The sequence below is a fragment of the Oncorhynchus masou genome, chromosome 5 (assembly GCF_036934945.1).
Source record: "Oncorhynchus masou masou isolate Uvic2021 chromosome 5, UVic_Omas_1.1, whole genome shotgun sequence".
NCBI lineage: Eukaryota > Metazoa > Chordata > Actinopteri > Salmoniformes > Salmonidae > Oncorhynchus > Oncorhynchus masou.
Window position 1 is genome coordinate 8000405 of NC_088216.1, and position 21105 is coordinate 8021509.

Genomic DNA, 21105 nt, shown 5'->3' on the forward strand with positions numbered 1-21105 from the left:
GCACCGTCTTGCCGAGGTTCAGCTTGAGGTGGTGATCCGTCATCCACACTGATATGTCTGCCAGACATGCAGAGATGCGATTCGCCACCTGGTCATCAGAAGGGGGAAAGGAGAAGATTAATTGTGTGTCGTCTGCATAGCAATGATAGGAGAGACCATGTGAGGTTATGACAGAGCCAAGTGACTTGGTGTATAGCGAGAATAGGAGAGGGCCTAGAACAGAGCCCTGGGGGACACCAGTGGTGAGAGCGCGTGGCGAGGAGACAGATTCTCGCCACGCCACCTGGTAGGAGCGACCTGTCAGGTAGGACGCAATCCAAGCGTGGGCCGCGCCGGAGATGCCCAACTCGGAGAGGGTGGAGAGGAGGATCTGATGGTTCACAGTATCGAAGGCAGCCGATAGGTCTAGAAGGATGAGAGCAGAGGAGAGAGAGTTAGCTTTAGCAGTGCGGAGCGCCTCCGTGATACAGAGAAGAGCAGTCTCAGTTGAATGACTAGTCTTGAAACCTGACTGATTTGGATCAAGAAGGTCATTCTGAGAGAGATAGTGGGAGAGCTGGCCAAGGACGGCACGTTCAAGAGTTTTGGAGAGAAAAGAAAGAAGGGATACTGGTCTGTAGTTGTTGACATCGGAGGGATCGAGTGTAGGTTTTTTCAGAAGGGGTGCAACTCTCGCTCTCTTGAAGACGGAAGGGACGTAGCCAGCGGTCAGGGATGAGTTGATGAGCGAGGTGAGGTAAGGGAGAAGGTCCCCGGAAATGGTCTGGAGAAGAGAGGAGGGGATAGGGTCAAGCGGGCAGGTTGTTGGGCGGCCGGCCGTCACAAGAAGCGAGATTTCATCTGGAGAGAGAGGGAGAAAGAGGTCAGAGCACAGGGTAGGGCAGTGTGAGCAGAACCAGCGGTGTCGTTTGACTTAGCAAACGAGGATCGGATGTCGTCGACCTTCTTTTCAAAATGGTTGACGAAGTCATCTGCAGAGAGGGAGGGGGGGAGGGGGGAGGAGGATTCAGGAGGGAGGAGAAGGTGGCAAAGAGCTTCCTAGGGTTAGAGGCAGATGCTTGGAATTTAGAGTGGTAGAAAGTGGCTTTAGCAGCAGAGACAGAGGAGGAAAATGTAGAGAGGAGGGAGTGAAAGGATGCCAGGTCCGCAGGGAGGCGAGTTTTCCTCCATTTCCGCTCGGCTGCCCGGAGCTCTGTTCTGTGAGCTCGCAATGAGTCATCGAGCCACGGAGCGGGGGGGAGGACGGAGCCGGCCTGGAGGATAGGGGACATAGAGAGTCAAAGGATGCAGAAAGGGAAGAGAGGAGGGTTGAGGAGGCAGACTCAGGAGAAAGGTTGGAGAAGGTATGAGCAGAGGGAAGAGATGATAGGATGGAAGAGTAGAGAGTAGCGGGGGAGAGAGAGCGAAGGTTGGGACGGCGCGATACCATCCGAGTAGGGGCAGTGTGGGAAGTGTTGGATGAGAGCGAGAGGGAAAAGGATACAAGGTAGTGGTCGGAGACTTGGAGGAGTTGCAATGAGGTTAGTGGAAGAACAGCATCTAGTAAAGATGAGGTCGAGGCGTATTGCCTGCCTTGTGAGTAGGGGGGAAGGTGAGAGGGTGAGGTCAAAGAGGAGAGGAGTGGAAAGAAGGAGGCAGAGAGGAATGAGTCAAAGGTAGACGTGGGGAGGTTAAAGTCGCCCAGGACTGTGAGAGGTGAGCCGTCCTCAGGAAAGGAGCTTATCAAGGCATCAAGCTCATTGATGAACTCTCCGAGGAACCTGGAGGGCGATAAATGATAAGGATGTTAAGCTTGAAAGGGCTGGTAACTGTGACAGCATGGAATTCAAAGGAGGCGATAGATAGATGGGTAAGGAGAGAGAGAGAATGACCACTTGGGAGAGATGAGGATCCCGGTGCCACCACCCCGCTGACCAGAAGCTCTCTCACCAGCAGCGGGCGACATTATTGATACAGTTGATGTATACAGAGAAGAGAGAATTTAACCCTGTTTGCACCTCAAATAGAGACTGCCAGAGGTTCGGACAACAGGCCCTCCAATTTGACACACTGAACTCTATCAGAGAAGTCGTTGGTGAACCAGGCGAGGCAGTCATTTGAGAAACCAATGCTGTTGAGTCTGCCGATGAGGATGTGGTGATTGACAGAGTCGAAAGCCTTGGCCAGGTCGATGAATATGGCTGCAAAGTAATGTCTCTTATCGATGGCGGTTATGATATCGTTTAGGACCTTGAGCTTGGCTGAGGTGCACCCATGACCAGCTCTGAAACCAGATTGCATAGCGGAGAAGTTAGAGTGGGATTCAAAATGGTCGGTAATCTGTTTGTTGACTTGGCTTTCGAAGACCTTAGAAAGGCAGGGCAGGATAGATATAGGTCTGTAGCAATTTGGGTCTTGAGTGTCTCCCCCTTTGAAGAGGGGGATGACTGACAGCAATCCAATCTTTGGGGATCGCAGATGATACAAAAGAGAGGTTGAACAGGCTAGTAATAGGGGTTGCAACCATTTCGGCAGATAATTCTGAAAAGAGGCGGATTGCCTGTGATTATTATTATTTGATTTGCAGTAGTTTATGTGTCGGGGGCTAGGGTCAGTTTGTTATATCTGGAGTACACCTGGCCATGCTGCTGCTCCAGTTTCAACTGTTCTGCCTGTGATTATTATTATTGGACCATGCTGGTCATTTTTGAACATTTGAACATCTTGGCCATGTTCTGTTATAATCTAAAGAATGACCAGGCATCCTCTACTGACGGGATGAGGTCAATATCCTTCCAGGATATCCGGGCCAGGTCGATTAGGAAGGCCTGCCCGCTGAAGTGTTTTAGGGAGTGTTTGACAGTGATGAGTGGAGGTCGTTTGACCGCAGATCCATTACGGATGCAGGCAATGAGGCAGTGATCGCTGAGATCTTGGTTGAAAACAGCAGAGGTGTATTTGGAGGGCAAGTTGGTTAGAATGATATCTATAACGGGTTGTACCTGGTGGGATCTCTGATCATTTGTGAGAGATTGAGGGCATAAAGTTTAGATTGTAGGATGGCTGGGGTGTTAAGTATGTCCCAGTTTAGGTCACCTTGCAGCACTAGCTCTGAAGATAGATGGGGGCAATCAGTTCACATATGGTGTCCAGAGCACAGCTGGCGGCAGAGCATGGTCTATTGCAAGTGGCAATGGTGAGAGACTTGTTTCTGGAAAGGTGGATTTTAAATTAGAAGCTCAAATTGTTTGGGTACAGACCTGGATAGTGTGACAGAACTCTGCTGGCTATCTCTGCAGTAGATTGCAACTCCGCCCCCTTCAAATGTTAACATGCATGAAACCAATGCTTTTATGGTTACAGAAGTCAGGAAATGATAGCACTAGGGGGTGGGAGTGGAGCTAGGCACTGCAGGGCCTGGATTAACCTCTACATCACCAGAGGAACAGAGGAGGAGTAGGATAAGGGTACGGCTAAACTCTAAAATAACTGGTTGTCTAGTACATTCTGAACAGAGAGTAAAAAGAGCAAAGAGCAGATTTCTGGGCAGAATAGATTCAAGGCATAATGTACAGACGAAGGTATGGTAGGATGTGGGTACAATGGGGGTAAACCTGTACATAGAGTGACGATGAAAGAGATATTGTCCCTAGAAATATCATTTACACCAGGTGAAGTCACCGAATGTGTGGTTGGTGGAACTTAAGTATAACATAGAACACGCAGAACACACAGAACACATACAACACATAGACTACACAGAAAACAAAGAAAACAGAACACACGGAACCCACAGAACACATTGAACACACAGTGGAATCCTGTTGTAATAGAGAAACATTTCCACTCACAGATGAGACAAACATTAATGCTTTATAACAACACTATGAATGCTTCAAAACAGCACTATGAATGCTTCATAACAGCACTATGAATGCTTTATAACAGCACTATGAATAATTCATAACAACACTATGAATACTTCAAAACAGCACTATGAATGCTTCATAACAGCACTATGAATGCTTTATAACAACACTATGAATGCTTTATAACAACACTATGAATGCTTCATAACAGCACTATGAATGCTTCAAAACAGCACCATGAATGCTTCATAACAGCACTATGAATGCTTTATAACAGCACTATGAATGCTTCAAAACAGCACTATGAATGCTTCATAACAGCACTATGAATGCTTCATAACAGCACTATGAATGCTTTATAACAACACTATGAATGCTTTATAACAGCACTATGAATGCTTCAAAACAGCACTATGAATGCTTCATAACAGCACTATGAATGCTTCAAAACAGCACCATGAATGCTTCATAACAGCACTATGAATGCTTCATAACAGCACTATGAATGCTTTATAACAGCACTATGAATGCCTAATAGCGGCACTATGAATGCTTCATAACAGCACTATGAATGCTTCATAACAGCACTATGAATGCTTCATAACAGCACTATGAATGCTTTATAACAACACTATGAATGCTTCATAACAGCACTATGAATGCTTCATAACAGCACTATGAATGCTTTATAACAACACTATGAATGCTTTATAACAGCACTATGAATGCTTCATAACAGCACTATGAATAATTCATAACAACACTATGAATGCTTTATAACAACACTATGAATGCTTCATAACAGCACTATGAATAATTCATAACAACACTATGAATGCTTTATAACAGCACTATGAATGCTTCATAACAGCACTATGAATATTTCATAACAACACTATTAATGCTTTATAGCAACACTATGAATGCTTCATAACAGCACTATGAATAATTCATAACAGCACTATGAATGCTTTATAACAGCACTATGAATGCTTCATAACAGCACTATGAATGCTTTATAACAGCACTATGAATACTTCAAAACAGCACTATGAATGCTTAATAGCGGCACTATGAATGCTTCATAACAGCACTATGAATGCTTCAAAACAGCACCATGAATGCTTCATAACAGCACTATGAACGCTTCATAACAGCACTATGAATGCTTTATAACAGCACTATGAATGCTTAATAGCGGCACTATGAATGCTTCATAACAGCACTATGAATGCTTAATAGCGGCACTATGAATGCTTCATAACAGCACTATGAATGCTTCATAACAGCACTATGAATGCCTAATAGCGGCACTATGAATGCTTCATAACAGCACTATGACTGCTTTATAACAGCACTATGAATGCCTAATAGCAGCGCTAAGGAGTTACATGTGTGTGTGTGTGTGTGTGTGTGTGTGTGTGTGTGTGTGTGTGTGTGTGTGTGTGTGTGTGTGTGTGTGTGTGTGTGTGTGTGTGTGTGTGTGTTCTGCATTCATTATTAACTAGTTGATCACAGGAGAAATTCTGTATAATATGTATTCTATTTATACAGCTGTAACATGAAAGACAGAGGGGGAATGCACACTGAGAAACACACACACACACACACTGAGAAACACACACACACACTGAGAAACACACATACACATACACTGAGAAACACGCACACACACTGAGAAACACACACACTGAAACACACACACACTGAGAAACACACACACACACACACACTGAGAAACACACACACACACACACTGAGAAACACACACACTGAGAAAACACACACACACACACTGAGAAACACACACACTGAGAAACACACACACACTGAGAAACACACACACACACACACTGAGAAACACACACACACACACTGAGAAACACACACACACTGAGAAACACACACACACACACACACACACTGAGAAACACACACACACACTGAGAAACACACACACACTGAAACACACACACACTGAGAAACACACACACTGAGAAACACACACACACTGGGAAACACACACACACACACACTGAGAAACACACACACACACTGAGAAACACACACACACTGAGAAACACACACACTGAGAAACACACACACACTGAGAAACACACACACACTGGGAAAAACACACACACACACTGAGAAACACACACACACACTGAGAAACACACACACACACACTGAGAAACACACACACACACACACTAAGAAACACACACACACTGAGAAACAAACACACACACTGAGAAACACACACACACTGAGAAACACACACACACTGAGAAACACACACACACTGAGAAACACACACACACTGAGAAACACACACACACTGGGAAACACACACACACACACACTGAGAAACACACACACACTGAGAAACACACACACACTGAGAAACACACACACACACACTAAGAAACACACACACACTGAGAAACACACACACACACTGGGAAACACACACACACACACTGAGAAACACACACACACACACACTGAAACACACACACACTGAGAAACACACACACACTGAGAACACACACACACACTGAGAAACACACACACTGAGAAAAACACACACACACTGAGAAACACACACACACTGAGAAACACACACACACACACTGAGAAACACACACACTGAGACACACACACACACACACTGAGAAACACACACACTGAGAAACACACACACTGAAACACACACACACTGAGAAACACACACACACACACACTGAGAAACACACACACACACACACTGAGAAAACACACACACTGAGAAAACACACACACACACACACACAAACACACACACACTGATAAACACACACACACTGAGAACACACACACACTGAGAAACACACACACACTGAAACACACACACACTGGGAAACACACACACACACACAGAAAAACACACACAACACTGAGAAACACACACACACTGAAACACACACAGAACACACACACACACTGAGAAAAACACACACACACTGAGAAACACACACACACTGAGAAACACACACACACTGAGAAACAAACACACACACTGAGAAACACACACACACTGAGAAACACACACTGAGAAACACACACACACTGAGAAACACACACACACTGAGAAAAACACACACACTGGGAAACACACACACACACACACTGAGAAAACACACACACACACACTGAAACACACACACACTGAGAAACACACACACACACTGGGAAACACACACACACACACTGAGAAAACACACACACACACACTAAAAACACACACACACTGAGAAACACACACACACTGAGAAACACACACACACACTGAGAAACACACACACACTGAAAAACACACACACACACTGAGAAACACACACACTGAGAAACACACACACTGAGAAACACACACACACTGAAACACACAAACACACACACACTGAGAAACAACACACACTGAGAAACACACACAGACACTGAGAAACACACACACACTGAAAAACACACATACACACTGAGAAACAAACACACACACTGAGATACACACACAGACACTGAGAAAGCACACACACTGAAAAACACACATACACACTGAGAAACAAACACACACACTGAGATACACACACAGACACTGAGAAACACACACACACTGAAAAACACACATACACACTGAGAAACAAACACACACACTGAGATACACACACAGACACTGAGAAAAACACACACTGAAAAACACACATACACACTGAGAAACAAACACACACACTGAGACACACACTGAAAACACACACACACTGAGAAACACACACACACTGAGAAACACACACACACACACACTGAGAAACACACACACACTGAGAAACACACACACACTGAGAAACACACACACACACTGAGAAACACACACACACACACACTAAGAAACACACACACACTGAGAAACACACACACACACTGGGAAACACACACACACACACTGAGAAACACACACACACACACACTAAGAAACACACACACACTGAGAAACACACACACACTGAGAAACACACACACACACTGAGAAACACACACACACTGAGAAACACACACACACTGAGAAACACACACACACACTGAGAAACACACACACACTGAGAAACACACACACACACTGAGAAACACACACACACTGAGAAACACACACACACACTGAAAAACACACATACACACTGAGAAACAAACACACACACTGAGAAACACACACAGACACTGAGAAACACACACACACACACACACACACAGAAAACACACACACACACACACACTGAGAAACACACACACAGAGAAACACACACACACACACTGAGAAACAAACACACACACTGAGAAACACATACAGACACCAAATTACACCAACAGTGGTTCTGAATTTTTCTCTGTTTATCTTCTGATTCATTAGGAATTCTGTCAGATGTTGTTTTTGAAGAGTTTGGCTCAGCCTCATTGTCCTGTTTATGTATATGAATGTGTGTGTGCGTGTGTGTGTGTGTGTGTGTGTGTGTGTGTGTGTGTGTGTGTGTGTGTGTGTGTGTGTGTGTGTGTGTGTGTGTGTGTGTGTGTGTGTGTGTGTGTGTGTGTGTGTAATTAGATGGAAATTTATGGAGTCCTGAGGGTACGTTTACAAAAAAATCAGAAAGATTCTCGACTACATTTTGACATCTTGTTTTTATTCTTTCTCGTCTCTTCTGTCTCCCTTCCCTCTGTCTTCTCATTTTTACATTCTCCTTTCCCTCTCTCTTCTCTCTTCCCTCTGTCTTCTCTCTTCTCTCTGTCTTATCCCTTCCCTCTGTCTTCTCTCTTCCCTCTGTCTTCTCTCTTCCCTCTGTCTTCTCCCTTCCCTCTGTCTTCTCCCCACTGTCTTCTCCCCTCTGTCTTCTCCCTTCTCTCTTCTCTCTTCTCTCTTCTCTCTTCTCTCTTCCCTCTGTCTTCTCTCTTCTCTCTGTCTTCTCCCTTCCCTCTGTCTTCTCTCTTCTCTCTGTCTTCTCCCTTCCCTCTGTCTTCTCCCTTCCCTCTGTCTTCTCCCCACTGTCTTCTCCCCTCTGTCTTCTCCCTTCTCTCTTCTCTCTTCTCTCTTCTCTCTTCTCTCTTCCCTCTGTCTTCTCTCTTCTCTCTGTCTTCTCCTTTCCCTCGGTCTTCTGTGTTCTTTCTCTTTCATTAACTCTGTGTCTCAGAGTTAGTGCTCTCTTCTCTCTGTCTTCTCCCTTCTCTCCCTCTCTCTCTCTGTGTCTTCTCTCTCTTCTGCCTTCTCTCTTCTCTCTCCCTTCTCTCTCCCTTCTCTGTGTTCTCTCTCTTTCATTAAATGGGTCCCTCTGTGTCTCAGAGTTAGAGTGCTCTCTTCTCTCTGTCTTCTCTCTGTGTTCTCTCTCTTTCATTAACTGGGTCGCTCTGTGTCTCAGAGTTAGAGTGCACTCTTCGCTCTGTCTTCTCCTTCCCTCTGTCTTCTCCCTTCTCTCCTCTCTCTCTCTCTCTCTGTGTCTTCTCTCTCTTCTGCCTTCTCTCTGTCTTCTCCCTTCCCTCTGTCTTCTCCCTTCTCTCCCTCTCTCTCTCTCTCTCTGTGTCTTCTCTCTCTTCTGCCTTCTCTCTGTCTTCTCCCTTCCCTCTGTCTTCTCCCTTCTCTCCCCTCTCTCTCTCTCTCTCTCTCTCTCTGTGTCTTCTTCTCTTCTGCCTTCTCTCTGCCTTCTCTCTGCCTTCTCTCTGTCTTCTCTCTGTCCTCTCTCCTTCTATAACGACACAGGGCGAGACCCAGATGCAGACACAGGAGGCAGACGGTTCAGTCTCTGATATTTATTGAACAACAAGGGGCAGGCAACAGGCAGGTCGAGGACAGACAAAAGTTCATAAACCAGGTCAGAGTTCCAAACGATACAGGGCAGGTAAGAGGTCAGGGCAGGCTGAATGGTCAGGTCGGTGGGCTTAGTGTCAGGGCAGGCGGTCTTAGTGTCAGGGCAGGCGGTCTTAGTGTCAGGGCAGGTAAGAGGTCAGGGCAGGCTGAATGGTCAGGTCGGTGGGCTTAGTGTCAGGGCAGGCGGTCTTAGTGTCAGGGCAGGCGGTCTTAGTGTCAGGGCAGGTAAGAGGTCAGGGCAGGCTGAATGGTCAGTTCGGTGGGCTTAGTGTCAGGGCAGGCGGTCTTAGTGTCAGGGCAGGCAAGAGGTCAGGGCAGGCTGAATGGTCAGTTCGGTGGGCTTAGTGTCAGGGCAGGCGGTCTTAGTGTCAGGGCAGGCGGTCTTAGTGTCAGGGCAGGCGGTCTTAGTGTCAGGGCAGGCAAGAGGTCAGGGCAGGCTGAATGGTCAGGTCGGTGGGCTTAGAGAGAGAGAGAGAGAGAGAGAGAGAGAGAGAGAGAGAAAATAGGAGAAAGAGTGTCTGTTTGATCTGTTTCTTTGTGATGGTCTCCACATCCTCCAGGTGTCACACATCTTCTCTCACAAACTGACGGGCCAGGTCCGGATGGATGAGGATGGGGCTGTAGTGAACTGCTGAGCCCAACGGCATGACCAGGTACTCATCATGTCCACTGGCAGTGTTGAAGGCCATCTTCCACTCTTCTCCCTCGCGGATCCGAACAAGGTGGCAGTCGTAAGAACGATGTAAGAACGATGCGGAGGAAGAGAGGTAGCAATGAAAACCTCCAGGAGATCCTGGTACTCTGCAGGAATGGCAGGGGGAAGCCGAGGCTTTACTTATGCCTGGAGGAGGACGTCCCTGGGAGGCTGCGTCGCCTTAAGGCAATGTGAGGCAAAATGGGCTCCAATCCAGGGTTGAACCCGGGGTCCAGTCAATAACGGGGTTGAGCTTCTCTCGCCATGAGAATCCCAAAACAACTGGGACGTGTGGAGATTCGACAAGGAGAAGCCGGTCGCCTGATACCCTGCAGGTTCATGGGAACTGTGCTGTGCGTGACCCTGCCAATGGAGCCGTCCAGTGGCTTCCATGGGAATGGAGAAGAGTAGTGTGGGGATATCTAGCTCAGATACCAGGGTAGTGTCCATACAACTCTCATGGGATTGGAGAAGAGTAGTGTGGGGATACCTAGCTCAGATACCAGGGTAGTGTCCATACAACTCTCATGGGATTGGAGAAGAGTAGTGTGGGGATACCTAGCTCAGATACCAGGGTAGTGTCCATACACTCTCATGGGATTGGAGAAGAGTAGTGTGGGGATATCTAGCTCAGATACCAGGGTAGTGTCCATACAACTGTCATGGGATTGGAGAAGAGTAGTGTGGGGATACCTAGCTCAGATACCAGGGTAGTGTCCATACAACTCTCATGGGATTGGAGAAGAGTAGTGTGGGGATACCTAGATCAGATACCAGGGTTGTGTTCATACAACTCTCATGGGCCTCAGAGTCGATGAGCACCAGGAGAGACTTATACCAGTCACCCCACAGCAGAATAACAGAAAGGGGAGTACTGGGAGTTAGAAACCCCACAGTCTGGCCCACCAGCACCACCACGTACTCGTTCCTACTGATGAGCCTGGTCTTTTAACTGGGCAGGTGGCTATATAATTCCCCCGCAGCACCACAATACACACAACAGTTGGAGCTCAGCCTTCGTGAACATTCCTTAGGCGATAAACATAGATCTGACATACAGTTACATAGATATAGACATACAGTTACATAGATATAGACATACAGTTACATAGATATAGACATACAGTTACATAGATATAGATATAGACATAGATATAGACATACAGTTACATAGATATAGACATACAGTTACATAGATATAGACATACAGTTACATAGATATAGACATACAGTTACATAGATATAGACATACAGTTACATAGATATAGACATACAGTTACATAGATATAGACATACAGTTACATAGATATAGACATACAGTTACATAGATATAGACATACAGTTACATAGATATAGACATACAGTTACATAGATATAGACATACAGTTACATAGATATAGACATACAGTTACATAGATATAGACATACAGTTACATAGATATAGACATACAGTTACATAGATATAGACATACAGTTACATAGATATAGACATACAGTTACATAGATATAGACATACAGTTACATAGATATAGACATACAGTTACATAGATATAGACATACAGTTACATAGATATAGACATACAGTTACATAGATATAGACATACAGTTACATAGATATAGACATACAGTTACATAGATATAGACATACAGTTACATAGATATAGACATACAGTTACATAGATATAGACATACAGTTACATAGATATAGACATACAGTTACATAGATATAGATACAGACATAGATATAGACATACAGTTACATAGATATAGACATACAGTTACATAGATATAGACATACAGTTACATAGATATAGACATACAGTTACATAGATATAGACATACAGTTACATAGATATAGACATACAGTTACATAGATATAGACATACAGTTACATAGATATAGACATACGGTTACATAGATATAGACATACAGTTACATAGATATAGACATACAGTTACATAGATATAGACATACAGTTACATAGATATAGACATACAGTTACATAGATATAGACATAGTTACATAGATATAGACATACAGTTACATAGATATAGACATACAGTTACATAGATATAGACATACAGTTACATAGATATAGACATACAGTTACATAGATATAGACATACAGTTACATAGATATAGACATACAGTTACATAGATATAGACATACAGTTACATAGATATAGACATACAGTTACATAGATATAGACTTACAGTTACATAGATATAGACATACAGTTACATAGATATAGACATACAGTTACATAGATATAGACATACAGTTACATAGATATAGACATACAGTTACATAAATATAGACATACAGTTACATAGATATAGACATACAGTTACATAGATATAGACATACTAGATATACATAGATAAATATAGACAGCAGTTACATAGATATAGACATACAGTTACATAGATATAGACATACAGTTACATAGATATAGACAGAACAGGAGGACTAGTTAGACATAGAGTTACATAGATATAGACATACAGTTACATAGATATAGACAAACATACAGTATATAAATACAGATACATAGATATAGACATACAGTTACATCAGATATAGACATAGATAAACAAGTCACCTGTTCCTCTGGAACCTCTATCGCTCCGGGAAGGGGGTCAGTCTCTCTCTTCTCGGGGAGCCAGGCAGGCTCGAGGTCAGGGCAGGATCTAATGGTCAGGCAGGCGGTCTTAGTGTACAGGGCAGGCAAGAGGTCAGAACCAGGAGGACTAGAAAAACAGAGAATAAGAGAAAACAGGAGTACAAATCGGAAAAACACGCTGGTAAGCTTGACAAGACAAACAGAGAACACTCCTAATAAATACCCAGGGGATAATGGGGAAGATGTCTGACACCTGGAGGAGGTGGAGACCATCACAAAGAAACAGATCTTCAGACACTCTTTCTCCCCCTCCTTTTTCTCCTCTTCTTTCTCTCTCTACCTTCATCTCCTCTCTCTCTGTCTGTCTCTCTCCCTCTCTCTCTCTCTCTCTCTCTCTCTCTCTCGCTTTCCCTTCTCTAATGGCTTTATTGCATGGGAAACATATGTTTACATTGCCAAAGTCAAGTCTATCTTAGATAATAAACAAAAGTGAAATAAAAATTAAAAAGTGTTGTAATGATGTACAAATAGTTAAGTACAAATCTTCATCCCCTCCTCTCTATTTACATCCCCTCCCCTCTAACTTCATCCCCTCCTCTCTATTTTCATCCCCCTCCTCTCTAACTTCATCCCCCTCCTCTCTATTTTCATCTTCCCCTCCTCTCTATCTTCATCCCCTCCTCTTCATCTTCATCTCCCCTCCTCTCTATCTTCATCCCTACCTCTCTCTCTACCTTCATCCCCTCCTCTCTATCTTCATCCCCTCCTCCTACCTTCATCCCCTCTCTCCTTCATCCCCTCCTCTCTATCTTCATCCCCTCCTCTCTATCTTCATCCCCTCCTCTCTATCTTCATCCCCCTCCTCTCTCTACCTTCATCCCCCTCCTCTCTATTTTCATCCCCCTCCTCTCTACCTTCATCCCCCCTCCTACTCATTTCCATCTACCTTCATCCCCTCCTCTACTTCATCCCTCCTCTCTACCTTCATCCCCTCCTCTCTACCTTCATCCCCTCCTCTCTATCTTCATCCCTCCTCCTATCTTCATCCCCTCCTCTCTACCTTCATCCCCTCCTCTCTATCTTCATCCCCTCCTCTCTCTACCTTCATCCCCTCCTCTCTACCTTCATCCCCCTCCTCTCTATCTTCATCCCCTCCTCTCTACTTCATCCCCTCCTCTCTACCTTCATTCATCCCCTCCCTCCTCTCTACCTTCATCCCCCTCTCCTTCATCCCCTCTATCTTCATCCCCTCCTCTCCCTTCATCCCCTCCTCTCTACCTTCATCTATCCCTCCTCTCTATCTTCATCCCCTCTATCTTTATCTTCATCCCCTCCTCTCTATCTTCATCCCCTCCTCTCTACCTTCATCCCCTCCTCTCTATCTTCATCCCCTCCTCTCTATCTTCATCCCCTCCTCTCTACCTTCATCCCCTCCTCTCTATCTTCATCCCCTCCTCTCTACCTTCATCCCCTCCTCTCTACCTTCATCCCTCCTCTCTATCTTCATCCCCTCCTCTCTACCTTCATCCCCTCCTCTACCTTCATCCCCTCCTCTCTACCTTCATCCCTCCTCCTCCTCTCTATCCCTCCTCTCTATCTTCATCCCCTCCTCTCTACCTTCATCCCCTCCTCTCTATCTTCATCCCCTCCTCTCTACCTTCATCCCCCTCCTCTCTATCTTCATCCCCTCTCTTCTACCTTCATCCCTATCTTCATCCCCTCCTCTCTACCCCCTCTCTACCTTCATCCCCCTCCTCTCTATCTTCATCCCCTCCATCCCCTCCTCATCCCCTCCCTCCCTCTACCTTCATCCTCTCCTCTCTACCTAAGACTCCTCCCCCTCCTCTCTACCTAAGACTCCTACACACACTAAGACTCCCCTCCCTCTATCTTCCTAGTCCTCTCTATCTTCAAGACTAGTCATCCCCTCCTCTCACCTAGTCATCCCCTCCTCTCTAAGACTAGTCACCACTCCCCTAACCTCTCATCTTCATCCCCTCCTAGTATACCTTCATCCCCTCCTCTCTACTAACCCCCTCCTCTCTACCTTCATCCTAAGACTAGTCACCTCTCTATCTTCATCCCACTCCTCTCTACACTAAGACTCCCCTCACACACACTCTAGTCCTCCCCCTCCTCTCTAAGACTAGTATCCACACTAAGACTAGTATACACTTCCTGAGACTAGTCACACACACTAAGACTCCTCCCCTAAGACTAGTCACCACACTACCTTCCTCCCCCTCCTCTCCTTCATCCCTCCTCTCTACTTAGTCCCCTCCTCTCTAAGACTAGTCCTCACACACTAAGACTAGTATCCACACTAGACTAGTCACACACCTAAGACTAGTCACTCACACTAAGACTAGTATACACACACTAAGACTAGTATACACACACTAAGACTATATCACACCCTAAGACTAGTCACACACTAGACTAGTCCTACACATCCCCCTCCTCTCACACACTAAGACTAGTCACACACACTCTGACTAGTCACCACACTAAGACTAGTCCACACACTAAGACTAGTCACCTCACTAAGACTAGTCTCACACACTAAGACTAGTCACCACACTAAGACTAGTCACACACACTAAGACTAGTATTCACCTCCTCAAGACTAGTCACACTCACCAAGACTACCTTCACACACTAAGACTAGTCACACACTAGACTAGTCACACCACTAAGACTAGTATACACACACTAAGACTATTCACCACACTAAGACTAGTCTGCACCACTCTCTACACACACCTAAGACTAGTCCCACTCCACTAAGACTATACACACACACTAAGACTTCACACACACTAAGACTAGTCACACACACTAAGACTAGTATTCCTCCCACTAAGACTAGTCATCTTCACACTAAGACTGTATACCCCCTCCTAAGACTATCTTCACACTCCACTAAGACTAGTCCTCCCCACACATCCCCCACTAAGACTAGTCACCCACACTAAGACTAGTATACACACACTAAGACTGTCCTCAATACCCAAGACTATTATCCCACACACTAAGACTAGTCCCCACTCTCACTTAAGACTAGTATACATCCACTAAGACTAGTCTACACCCCCTCCTCACACTAAGACTAGTCCCCACACACTAAGACTAGTCACACACACTAAGACTAGTATACACACACTAAGACTAGTCACACACACTAAGACTAGTCACACACCCTAAGACTACCTTCACCCTCCTAAGACTAGTATACACACACTAAGACTAGTCACCTTCCTCACACACTAAGACTAGTCACACACTAAGACTAGTACCACACACACTAAGACTAGTCACACACACTAAGACTTAGTCACTCACCACTAAGACTAGTATACACACACTCCTCTCTAGTCACACACACTAAGACTCCTATACACACTAAGACTAGTCACTCACACTAAGACTAGTCACACACTAAGACTAGTCCCCCACACTAAGACTAGTCCCCCACACTAAGACTAGTCCCACACACTCTACCTTCCTCCCCCTCCACACACCTAAGACTAGTATCTCTTACACTAAGACTAGTCCTCTCTACACTAAGACTAGTCTCTACCTTCATCCCCTACAGTCACACACACTAAGACTGAGTCATACATATACTAAGACTAGTTCAACACACTAAGATCTTCAGTATACACACACTGTGACTGGCCAGGGACACAATAAGAGTGAGATGTGGGTCAGGGGCTGGGGCTGGTGACTAGTGGCACACTGGCTGTATTGTTTGTGTGCTAAGACTAGAGAGACACACACTAAGACTAGTATCACACACACATGACTAACTAAGTCACACACACTAAGACTAGTACACACACTAAGACTAGTATACACACACAAGACTAGTCACACACACTAAGACTAGTCACACACACTAAGACTAGTCACACACACTAAGACTAGTATACACACACTAAGACTAGTCACACACACTAAGACTAGTCACACACACTAAGACTAGTCACACACACTAAGACTAGTACACACACACTAAGACTAGTCACACACACTAAGACTAGTATACACACTAAGACTAGTCACACACACTAAGACTAGTACACACACACTAAGACTAGTCACACACACTAAGACTAGTCACACACACTAAGACTAGTCACACACACTAAGACTAGTACACACTAAGACTAGTCACACACACTAAGACTAGTATACACACACTAAGACTAGTCACACACTAAGACTAGTATACACACTAAGACTAGTCACACACATGAAATCCGAGGGTAGCATTCCAGAGAGACATCAGAGACTGTAACGTTCTTTGCTTCACAGAAACATGGCTCACTGGAGAGACGCTATCAGAGTTGGTGCAGCCAGCTGGTTTCTTCACACATCGCGCCGACAGAAACAAACATCATTCTGGTAAGAAGAGGGGAGGGGGCGTATGCCTTATGGTTAACGAGACGTGGTGTGATCACAAAAACATACAGGAACTCAAGTCCTTCTGTTCACCTGATTTAGAATTCCTCACAATCAAATGTCGACCGCATTATCTACCAAGAGAATTCTCTTTGATTATAATCACAGCCATATATTCCCCCCAAGCAGACACATCGATGGCCCTGAACTAACTTTATTTGACTCTTTGTAAACATATCCTGAGGCTGCATTCATTGAAGCTGGGGATTTTAACAAGGCTAATCTGAAAACAAGACTCCCTAAATTCTATCAGCATATCGATTGTGCTACCAGGGCTGGTAAAACCCTGGATCATTGTTATTCTAACTTCCGCAACACACACACACACACACACACACACACATCACACACACACACACACACACACACACACACACACACACACACACACACACCTACCCACACACGCACACACACACACACACATCACACACACACACACACACACACACACACACCCACACACACATCCCACACACACACACACACACACACACACACACACACACACACACACACACACACATCCACACACACACACCACACGCACACACACACCATACCCACACACACACACACATCCACACACACACACACACACACACACACACAGAAAGACAGACCAGGGCTGCCAAGGTAATGAAGGAATAAAAACTACAAAACATGCGGCTATTGAAGATTTGAGATGAGGAAAATTCGTGGAAATATAATAACTCTTTCATCTTCCCCATCTCTCTCTCTCTGCTCCTTCCCTCTCCCTCTCCTTCCCTCCTCCTCTCTCTCCTCTCCCTCCTTCCCCCTTCTCTCTCTCCCTTCCCCTCTCTCCTCTCCTCCTTCCCCCTCTCCCTCTCCTCCTCTCTCTCCTCTCCCCCTTCTCTCCTCTCCTCCTTCCCCCTCTCCTCCTTCCCCTCCTTCCCCTCCCTTCCCCCTCTCTCTCTCTCCTTCCCCTCCCTCTCCCTCTCCTCCTTCCCCTCTCTCTCCCCTCCTCCTCCCCCTTCTCCCTCCTCTCCCTCTCCCCTCTCCCCTCTCCTTCCCTCTCCTTCCCCCTCTCTCTCCTCTCCTCCTTCCCTCTCTCTCTCCTCTCCTCCTTCCCCTCTCTCTCTCCTCCTTCCCCTCTCTCTCCTCTCTCCTTCCCTCTCTCTCCTCTCCTCCCTTCCCTCTCCTTCCCCCTCTCTCTCCTCTCTCTCTCCTCCCCTCTCCCCTTCCCCTCTTCTCTCTCTCCTCTCCTTCCTCTCTCTCTCTCCTCTCCTCCTTCCCCTCTCTCTCTCCTCTCCTCCTTCCCCCCTCTCTCTCCCTCTCCTTCCCCTCTCTCTCTCCTCCTTCCCCTCTCTCTCCACTCCTTGTCTCTCCCTCTCCTCCTCTCCCCCTCCTCTCCTCTCCTCTCTTCCTTCCCCTCTCTCCTCTCTCTTCCTCCTTCCCCCTCTCTCCCTCCCTCTCTTCCTTCCCTCTCTTCCTTCTCCCTCTCCTCTCCTCCTTCCCCCTCTCTCTCCTCTCCTCCTTCCCCATCTCTCCTCTCCTCCTTCCCCTCCTTCCCTCTCCTCTCCTCTCCTTTGCCTCTCTCCCTCCTCCCCTCTCCCCTCTCCTCTCCCTCCTTCCCCCTCTCTCTCCTCCTCCCCTTCCCCTCTCTCTCCCTCTCCTCCTTCCCTCTCTCTCTCCTCTTCTTTCCTCCTCTCTCTCTCCTCCTTTCTCTCTCTCCTCTCCTCCTTCCCCTCTCTCTCTCTCCTCTCCTCCTTCTCTCCTCCTCTCCTTCTCTTCTCCTCTTTCTCTCCCTCTTCCTCTCCGTACCTCTCTCTCCTCTTCCTTCCCTCTCTCTCCTCCTTCTCCTCTCCTCTTCCTTCCCTCTCTTCTCTTCCTTCCCCTCTCTCCTCTCCTTGTCACGTTCTGACCTTAATTCCTTTGTTATGTCTTTGTTTAGTGTGGTCAGGGTGTGAGTTGGGTGGGTTGTCCATGTTCCATTTTCTATGTTGTGTTTGCGTTTGGCCTGATATGGTTCTCAATCAGAGGCGTTAGTTGAGAAATCATACTTATGCAGCCTTTTTCCACTTGTGTTTGTTTTCTGTGTCTGTGTGTTCCACACGGAACTGTTTCTGTTTCAGTGTTCGGTTGTTTTAATAAAGAACATATCACACTGCGCTTTGGTCCTCCGATCCTTACTACTCCTCATCAGAGGAGCTGTTACTCTCCTCCTTCCCATCTCTCTCCTCATCTTCGTCTCTCTCTCTCCTCCTTCATCTCTCTCTTCATCTTCCCTCTCTCTCCTCTTATTCGACTCTCTCTCTCCTCCCGTCCTCTCTCCCCTCCTTCCTCGCTCTTTCCCCCTGTCCATAACTGGTGGTTGTAATTGAGTCCTAGACATTAAAACACTTTAATTTTCTAATTTTCGTTACATTTTCTTTTCTTATTTTGGTGTCAAATCTACTTTTTTATGAGTTGTCACACCTTACATAATCACACTGGATTCCCGAAGGGTGTGTGTTGTGTGTGTGTGTGTGTGTGTGTGTGTGTGTGTGTGTGTGTGTGTGTGTGTGTGTGTGTGTGTGTGTGTGTGTGTGTAGTGAGAGAGAGAGAGAGAGAGAGAGTAGTATATATAATATGACATTTGTAATGTCTTAATTGTTTTGAAACTTCTGTATGTGTGATGTTTACTGTTAATTTTTATTGTTTATTTCACTTTATATTTCACTTTATATATTATCTACCTTACTTGCTTTTTGGCAATGTTAACACGTTTCCCATGCCAATAAAGCCCTTGAATTGAATTGAATTGAGAGAACGAGAGAGAGAGAGAGAGAGAGAGAGAGAGAGACACTGCATCTCCGTGCTAGAGGCGTCACTACAGACCCTGGTTCCAATCCAGGCTGTATTAGCGGTCTAAGACACTGCATCTCCGTGCTAGATGCGTCACTACAGACCCTGGTTCCAATCCAGGCTGTATCACAGCGGTTTAGGACACTGCATCTCCGTGCTGGAGGCGTCACTACAGACCCTGGTTCGAATCCAGGTTGTATCACAGCAGTCTAAGACACTGCATCTCCGTGCTGGAGGCATCACTACAGACCCTGGTTCCAATCCAGGCTGTATCACAGCGGTCTAAGACACTGTATCTCCGTGCTAGAGGCGTCACTACAGACCCTGGTTCCAATCCAGGCTGTATCACAGCGGTCTAAGACACTGCATCTCCGTGCTAGAGGCGCCACTACAGACCCTGGTTCCAATCCAGGCTGTATCACAGCGGTCTAAGACACTGCATCTCCGTGCTAGAGGCGTCCACTACAGACCCTGGTTCCAATCCAGGCTGTATCACAGCGGTCTAAGACACTGCATCTCCGTGCTAGAGGCGTCACTACAGACCTACAACTACAACGGCGTTGTCTGGGTTTTGCCGGGGTAGGCCGTCAAGTAAATGAGAATTTGTTCTTAGCTGGCTTGCCTGGTGAAATAAAGGTTCAATTAAAAACAAAGATAATAATTTATATATGACATATGAACACTAAGACATCTGAAATGTCTTTCTTGTGGAACTTCTGTGAGAGTAATGTTTCCTGTTCATTTTTATTGTTTATTTCACTTTTGTTTATTATCTTCCATCAC